Consider the following 8760-nt stretch of genomic DNA (forward strand, 5'->3'; position numbering starts at 1 on the left):
CTCCCTCTACAAGATATAGAAATTGGCTAGCTAATCTCACGCGAGCCATGAGCTCCTAAGTTCAAATCCTAATGAAGACAACCCCTTTTAATTTTTCTTACAACTTTTCTTTTAATTTGTCTTTCCTCACTTACAGGTGGGACCCATGCCACTCTGGCGAGCCACATAGCAAGAGTTAATAGTGAGTTGACGGCAATAGACGGAAATGTACCAAAATGTATGTCAAACACAAGTTACAGGGTCAGTTTGTGTCATTTTTGAAGTTTGTGTATGAAATTGTACCAATCGTGCAAGTTTATGTAACATAAGTGTAATCAACTCTTATCAATATATAGACAAGTAGTATAGATACAAAGATAGAGATCATATAATCAGCATAAGTGTGATGGCGGTTGAATCGGTGCGATCAAACGAGCATACTTGAGACTGTGGATCATCAAAATACATAAACCAGATAAGTAAGATCATATAATATGAAGTAAGTAAATAACGTGCAGTGGTTTACATGTACTCCCTCCATCCCATAATATAAAAGCATTGAGGGAATACTTTATTGGCATCACTGATGCAGTTGAGACGGAGCCGGACTGACCCCGATAAAAGATCCTGATCGACCAGTCAAACTCCTCAGGCTTCAGCATTGATAGAGCCGAGCTCTCTGACCATGCTCCGCAGGTTCTCCCAAGACACCCCGGCGGGCGCCACTGCCTCCTCTGCCTTGACCTTCCACCCAACCGCGCTCCCCCGCATGTCCTCCGCCTTCATCGCATGCCTAACGTGGCTAGCCACCTGCTCCCTCCTCACCTCGTCGTCAAGCCGGAGGCCCATGCCCCATACCTCGTAGGCGTACTTGCAGTTGGTGTACTGGTCTGCGAATCCCGGCCAGCACACCATCGGCACGCCGGCGGCCACGCTCTCGCAGGTGGAGTTCCACCCATTATGCGTCAGGAAGAACCCCACGGCCGGGTGCCCTAGCACCTGATCCTGCGGGCACCACGTGGTCAGGCAGCACCGCCCTGCCGTCGCCGCGACGAACTCTGCCGGTAGCGAGCTCATGCCAGCGTTGGCGCCGTGGACGAGGTTGTCCCTGATGCACCAGAGGAACGGGTGGCCGCTGGCCGCGAGGCCCCATGCGAACTCGGCGAGCTGGTCGGTGGAGAGGACTGTGAGGCTGCCGAAGTTGGCGTACACGAGGGAGCCCGGTTGTTGCGTGTCCAGCCACGCGAGGCACTCGCTGTCCTGCTTCCATAGGTTCAAGCCGCTGGCGGAGGCACCGTCGTCGCTTAGGTGGTGGTTGAGGAGGGAGCCTAGGGGACCGACGGTGTAGATGCGCGGGTACTCAGCGCGGAGGGCGACGAGGACGTCGGCTTCTAGGTCGCCGAAGGTGTTGAGGATGAGCGCGTCAACCTTGGTGCAGCCGTTGGCCTCCACCATGCTGAAACGGAGGCAAAATCGTCCGGGTCGGTCGTGCGGACGAAGCTGCAGATGTCTCCGAGGCTGATCGGCGGCATGCCCGGAATCCAGTCGAAGAGCGTCCTACTCAGGTGTCCGTTCGTCAAGCTGCTCTCGTCTGCAAACGCATGTACAAACGATGAAGCAAATAGAGATTTCACTCTTTTGAAATAAACTGTTACACATTTTTTTAAACGTTTCACATGTTGGCATTTGAGTTTCCTATTGTCTTCATTTTCAGAACCTACATTTCATTCCTCACTGCTTGTTTTACAAAGACCGCATCTATTTTCAATTGCACATTTTTGAAATAACATATTTCACTCTTTTGAAATAAACTTTTACACATGTCCAAATAATCATTTCACAAGTTGACATATCAGTTTCATATTATTTTTCACTTTCAGAACCTACATTTCACTTTTTACCAGCTTGTTTCAGAAAAATCACATCTATTTGAATTGCAGATTTTTGAATAACATATTTCACGCTTTTGAAATAAACTATTACACATTCTCAAATAACCAGGTTCACAAGTTGACTTTTTAGTTTCATATTTGGGTTAAATATGTTTTCAGTGAGAAAGGTTGGTTTCACATTTCTAATGAAAAATTGTTTGCTTCACATTTTTCTCGTGAAAAGGGTTTGTTTTACATATGGAATGTGAAATGTTATAAATTAGACGTGTTCTGAATGTAAAGTTTGATCTTGTTCTAAATGGCTCGGTGCAAGGAATTCAAATATAAAAAAGACTCAAAAACAAAATTATAGTTTAAAAGATATTCATGATTTAACTTTATCATGGTAGAATAAAAAGAGTGAATTTATTGTGTAGGAGGAGAGAGGGAGTGTATCTGACATTTTTTGCCATGCATGCATGTGGAGGAGAGAGATAGAGAGAAACATGTGCGAAGAAACTCATGGTGGGCCGTACTACGATTTGACTAAACTAGAATACAAACAGCTGGGAAATCAATATAGTGATAATACATCTGAGTGGGCCAGCTGTTGCACGAATCTCAGCAGGCAATGAATGGATGGATAGCTCATTGCTGGATAGCTGCCGCTAGGTACCATGGCGCAAAACTACTTTATGCTAGATCGGATCCCACGGGCATTGAATTCCAAGTTTTTCTTTATGAAAAATTCCAAAATAGCCCTTGAACTTGTAGGCGAAAGCTAATTCGAACCCGAAACTCTTAATCTTGAAAATCAGCATACCAAACTCTTTAATCCTGGTCTCATTGAACCTTGAGCGCGTTTCCAAACAGAGATCATCGACGTGGTAGGTCGAATCCCGGAATTGTTGAGTGCTCTCACGACTGGGCCGGCCCAACAGACATGAACCGATCTTGTATACAAGTTTAAGGTTTGTTTTGGACTTTTTCCTTTTCCTTACTCGGAAACGGAATGCAATACAACATCTCTGCCTAAAAAATACGGAAATGTTAACGCCCACACGTGTGGGGGTTGACCATCTCGACCACACGCATCCATCACCGTCCAGTACTATATGCACGAATTTTGGCACAATCTGGCTGATTTTCTGTGTCACGTAGGACAAGGCGTGTGTGTGGTGTGTGACATAGTTCGCTCACACATCCGTTCTACCACACGGAGGGGCCGGTGTGTAGGCGTTTAGCAGTTCACCCACACACCAGTTTTCAGTCACGCACAAGGGCTGGTGTGTGAGCGTTTGCCATCTCGCCCACACGTCTGCCTCCTCTCCCACACCCAAGCTGCCAGTTGCCATGCGTTTTGCAGTGTACATGGCAACTGCCTTAGTGTGATTGCAAGCAGATGGCAACTCTCTCTTTTTTTACCCGAACATGTCAGTTGTCATATGTTTTGCATGGTACATGGCAAACTGCCATAGCGTGCACGTAAGCAGATGGAAACTTTTTCTTTTTACATGGCAACTGCCCTAACGTGCTTGTGAGCACATGACAACTCTCTCTTTTACCTGATCATGTTTTTTTGCCATGCCATTTTTTCAGTGCTACATGGCAACTGCCTAGTGTTAGTAGGTGGCAACTCCTAAAGTTTTAAAATCATGGCAACTGCAGTAGACCAGACCACACATGTCAACAGCTATAGTTGTCCAAAAAATGGCAATCTGGAACTTTGACCTTAGATGGCAACTGCCTAGTGTTAGTAGGTGGCAACTCCTAAAATTTTGAAATCATGGCAACTGCAGTAGACCAGACCACACATGGCAACAGCTGTAGTTGCCAAAAAATGGCAATCTGAAACTTTGACCTGAGATGGCAACTGCCTAGTGTTAGTAGGTGGCAACTCCTAAAGTTTTGAAATCATGGCAACTGCAGTAGATCAGACCACACATGGCAACAACTGTAGTTGTCCAAAAAATGGCAATCTGGAACTTTGACCTGAGATGGCAACTGCAGTTGAGCAGACATGGCAACTGTAGTTATCCGACATGGCAACCGTAGTTCAGCGATATGGCAACTGCACTTAAACGAACATAGACGAGAGTCCAGCCCATGGCAACTGTGTGCACGCGGTAAAGTGTCACGTGGGGCGTGCGGGACCACGAGGTACGAGGCCTGACGTACCGGGCGTGTGGGTGTTATCTATTTCACCCACACGCACGCGTATAAGAGGGACCGGGAGGAAAACAAGGCGTGTGAGCGCTAGTTGTTTTGCCCACACACAAGCGTGTGGGCCGATCCTCTTAGGCACCACACAGAACGTGTGGGCAGATCCCTTAATGCCCACACGTGTGACAGTTATCGGAACCCAAAAAATAAGAGAGTAGAGACCTAGAAAGAGAAAAAGTAGGTCGGGAAAGAGGATAACTTGTCAATCTGATTGGCAATTTTACACAGTCAATTTGAAATGCTTTCGTATAACAACACAGATGAAGCATGCAAAATGCCTATAAGATGCAGATTAATGTATTTATTGCCGACTGAATTTTGAAGATAGCATGCTATTTGGTTAATGGCAACACAAGTTGAAATAAATTGGTTCGAGGTGTACGTAGCCTCTTTCCTTTAGCTCCCGGAGCCGCATGTGGGCCATCAGCGATGCGGCGCTACAAGCCCAGAGCACCATGCTCGGCATGCCCAGCTTCCGCGCCACGTCCAGCGCGAAGCTCATCAGCGACGTCGGCAGCACGCACGTCACCGGCGGCACGCCCGGGGTGCCGTTGAGCCGGAGGAGGAGCTCCTTCAGAGGCTCCGCCCACCGCTGGCTCGTGGCCGCAGACAGCCTGAGGTTGTAGTCCTCGGCATCCCGGTCAGCCTCCACCAGCCCGTCCGGGATCGCCTCGAACCGGAACCCCTCGCGGCCACGCACTGCGGTGGCGCCCTCCGTCGCCTCCATGACGCGGTAGTTGTGCTCGGTGTTGACGAAGGTGATGTAGACGCCGTGGTGGTGCAGCAGCTTGGCCAGCTGGAGCGCCGGGTTGATGTTACCGGAGCTCGGGTGCGGCACCACCACGGCGTGCGCCGTCGCCATTGGTTCGTTAGTCCGGCCGTGGGCGCGCGCGTATGGAGCTGTGTAATGTGTGTATGCTTAACTGGCTTTGTTCTGTTTATGCGAATCCCGATGAGTGTAAGCTATGTAGTACATACTCCACTAGCATTTGCTGCTGTAGATGCCCTAATTAGATCTTACTTTCATGTGTAGACTCGATCGGATCGAGGTTTACTCCAGCTCGTAAGTTGTAGGTGGTTGACATTAGAGACTAGACTAGATCCAAGTCTTTCTTTTTCTAAGAGGATCAGAAAGGGAGATAATAGTGTAATGCGCTGCGTGTTTTATTGAGTCTTAAGGGTGGGTATATACAAGACATGAGAGGGTAAGATGTCTTCTAGAGATAAGACGAAAATAATTCCTATCTAATCCGATGTAATCTCTAACTTCTTACCACGGTCGTAGCAGTAGCGTCGCGGACGGTCCGACTTCAGAGAATAGAAGTCGGCGGGTTAAAAAAAAACCTCCCTCCCACCTCCCACCCCTCACCCACCCACCCCACCCCGTGCAGTCGTGGACGGTGTCACATCGCGCGCACATTGACTGTAGAGCAAAGACGACGAGTTGCTCAAGCAAGGTGACAACCCTTTGTGTCAAGAGTTTGGGCCGTGTAGCCGTGGTCGAGGTAGCCGTGCGAGGTACACCATGGTCGATGTCAAGTCAGGGATCACCGGTGTCGAGGCAGCCGCTGTGGAGCCGTTGGTGCAAGTAAGCACCGTGTAGTAAGTGACGCAGTGGTGCGCCAGGAAGAAGAGAGTGACGCGATCCAGGCAGTCGTCAAGGAGGGTGTCGATGCCGAAGACGATGTTTCTGTAGCCGTTGTTAACGAGGCGCCGCACCGGGCTTGCTAAGCCCAGGGACACGTCGTGGACGAAGGCACGCGTCGATGTTGCCAAAACCTTGCATGTGTAGACGGGAACCAACATGAAGGGTACACCATGTCGGAGGGGCCAACAGAGGAGGCCTCCATGATAGTGGCGGTGCAAAACCACATGGGGTAGAAGGCGCTGATGTTGCCCACATTTGCTAGAATATATGAAGTAGTTGGGGAAGATGACGGCAACACTGGCGCTAACTTTTGCTAGACGGAGACAGAGATGTGGTCGACAAAACCAAAGGTAGCCCGAGAGGGGCCATGTGGGTCTCCTGTAGAAGCGATGAGACCATGCTTGAAGTAGGCGAGAAAGAACCCAACAGTGTGATGAAGACCATGCGCCGAAGGTGGCGATCCTGTGCCTAGGGAGACGACACAAGTGGGTGCCACAAAGGACGTCAACGTGCGGGGATAGCAAGAGGTGTACCGTGGGCAGCGGTGCTACAGCCCAAAGGGGTGATGCAACGGTAACAGACGTGTTAGTGCAACAGCGGGGAAGGCCTCAGGCGGCGGCGCTGCGGTTCCAAGGAACACAACAACAGCCCATTACTCAATCGGTGGAGAGGCATGCATACTCCATGTAAGACAATAGGCTTTGGGGGGAACCAGCACAACCCTCTAGGGGTGGCCTATCATATATATATATAATGAGGTGGTATACAACGTTACAATATACACATGTAAATACAATCTAACACCCTCCCTCAATCTTAGCCACTTTCTAATGAATCTAGAAGGGTAAGATTGCGCCTGCAAGTCTCAAACTGTGGCAAAGGCAATGGCTTGGTGAAGATGTCAGCAAGTTGATCCTTGGAAGAAATAAACTTGATCTGTAGTTGCTTCTGAGAGACACGTTCACGCACAAAGTGATAGTCAACTTCAATGTGTTTCGTTCGGGCATGGAATACCGGATTTGCAGAAAGGTATGTAGCACCGATGTTATCACACCAAAGAACAGGAGGCTGTGATTGGGGTATACTTAACTCCTGAAGCAAGGACTGTACCCAGATAATCTCTGATGTGGCATTGGCCACAGCCTTATACTCAGCCTCAGTACTGCTACGCGAGACAGTAGCCTGTTTCCGAGCACTCCAGGCAATCAGGTTAGAGCCAAAGAAGACAGCATAACCCCCCGTGGATCGCCTGTCATCCAGATTGCCAGCCCAGTCTGCATCAGAATATGCTGAAAGACAACCAGAGTCAGACGGCCGAATATGCAAACCATGAGCCACCGTGAAACGAATATAGCGCAAAATCCGCTTAACAGCAGACCAATGAGTGTCACGGGGTGACTGCAGATACTGGCAGACTCGGTTAACAGCATAGGAAATGTCTGGTCGCGTGATCGTCAAGTACTGGAGCCCACCAACAATACTCCGGTACTCGGTCGCATCAGAAGAAGAAAGAAGCACACCATCAATAGCATTGAGCTTATCAGTGGTAGACATGGGTGTAGTCGTCGGTTTGCACTTAAGCATCCCAGCTCGCTGCAACAAATCCAGAGAGTACTTCTTCTGCGTCATAACAAGGCCAGCAGCACGAGAAGTAACCTCCACACCAAGAAAGTAATGAAGCTTCCCAAGGTCCTTGACCGCAAAATCAGCACCAAGTGAGCGAACAAGCGCAGTAGCAACCGACTGAGAGGAGCTGACCAAAATGATATCATCTACATAGACCAATAAGTACATAGTAACCTTAGACCTTTGAAGAAGAAACAATGAGGAGTCAGCAGTTGATGATGCAAAACCATGAGCACGAAGAGCCATTGCAAGACGAGCATGCCAAGCACGAGGAGCCTGCTTCAGACCATAAATTGCCTTGGACAGACGACAGAGATGATCAGGGCGATCCGGATCAGAGAAACCCGGAGGCTGGCGCATGTAAACCTCCTCCGCCAAGACACCATGAAGAAAAGCATTTTGAACATCAAGCTGACGAAGAAACCAACCTCGAGTAACAGCCAGAGAGAGAAGAAGTCTGATGGTAGTAGGCTTGACCACTGGACTGAAGGTGTCTTCATAGTCAAGTCCAAAACGCTGTTGAAAACCACGAGCAACCAGACGAGCCTTATAGCGCTCAATGGACCCATCAGAATGCCTCTTCACTTTGAAAACCCATTTGGAATCAATGACATTTACCCGTGATTGTGGAGGAACAAGAGTCCATGTCTGATTGCGAAGAAGCGCTTGATACTCCTGCTCCATGGCCTCTCTCCAATGAGGAATGCGCATAGCAGCTTGATACGTGCGTGGCTCAGAGGATGGATCTGCGAGAGCAGCAGACATGCACGCCGCTAACCAAGCAATTGTGCCATCATGACGTTGCTTAGGCTGAAAAATGCCACTCCGACTGCGCGTATGTGGACGTAGAGCAGCAGCAGGAGCCGGCGGAGGCGAAGGTGACGGAGACGTGACGGTCGCCGGAGATGCAGGAATCACCTCAGGCGAGCTCGAGACAGACGACTCCAGGCTGCATGGCGAAGACTGGCCCGACGACAGGGGCTCAGAGGCCATGGGCGAACCGAGGGTGGGCGAGGCCAGCTCCGGTGACACCGGCCCAGACGGCCTTGGCGAGGCGAGAGCAGGCGAGGCCGGCCCTGGTGAGAAGGGCCCAGACACCCTGGGCGAGGCAGGGGCGGGCGAGGCCAGGCCTGGTGATGACTGCCCCGATGCCCTGGGCGAGACGGGGACCGAGGAGGCCGGCCCAGTCGGCGGAGTTGCAGGGCGTGACGATGGCGAAGGCAGCCCAGAAGCCAGAGGCGACCGGGCCAGGACGTCGATCGGCCGTGCATGAGCACGGAAACCGAGGCCATGCAGGGGCGCCATGTGCTCCTCATGCACAACAGAAGGTGCCGAGGATGAAGGCGATGGCGACGAAGAGGAAGATGGCGCTTCCAGAATCTCCAAACGAGCCCCACGACCAGTGCCTGCACC

At 50.3% G+C, this 8760-nt stretch overlaps 1 pseudogene; it reads right to left on the reverse strand.

The window, feature by feature from the left end:
• Positions 1 to 474: 474 nt before the first annotated feature.
• Positions 475 to 4935, reverse strand: LOC119305169 (annotated as a pseudogene).
• Positions 4936 to 8760: the final 3825 nt, after the last annotated feature.

The sequence above is a fragment of the Triticum dicoccoides genome, chromosome 5B (assembly GCF_002162155.2).
Source record: "Triticum dicoccoides isolate Atlit2015 ecotype Zavitan chromosome 5B, WEW_v2.0, whole genome shotgun sequence".
Classification (NCBI taxonomy): Eukaryota; Viridiplantae; Streptophyta; class Magnoliopsida; order Poales; family Poaceae; genus Triticum; species Triticum dicoccoides.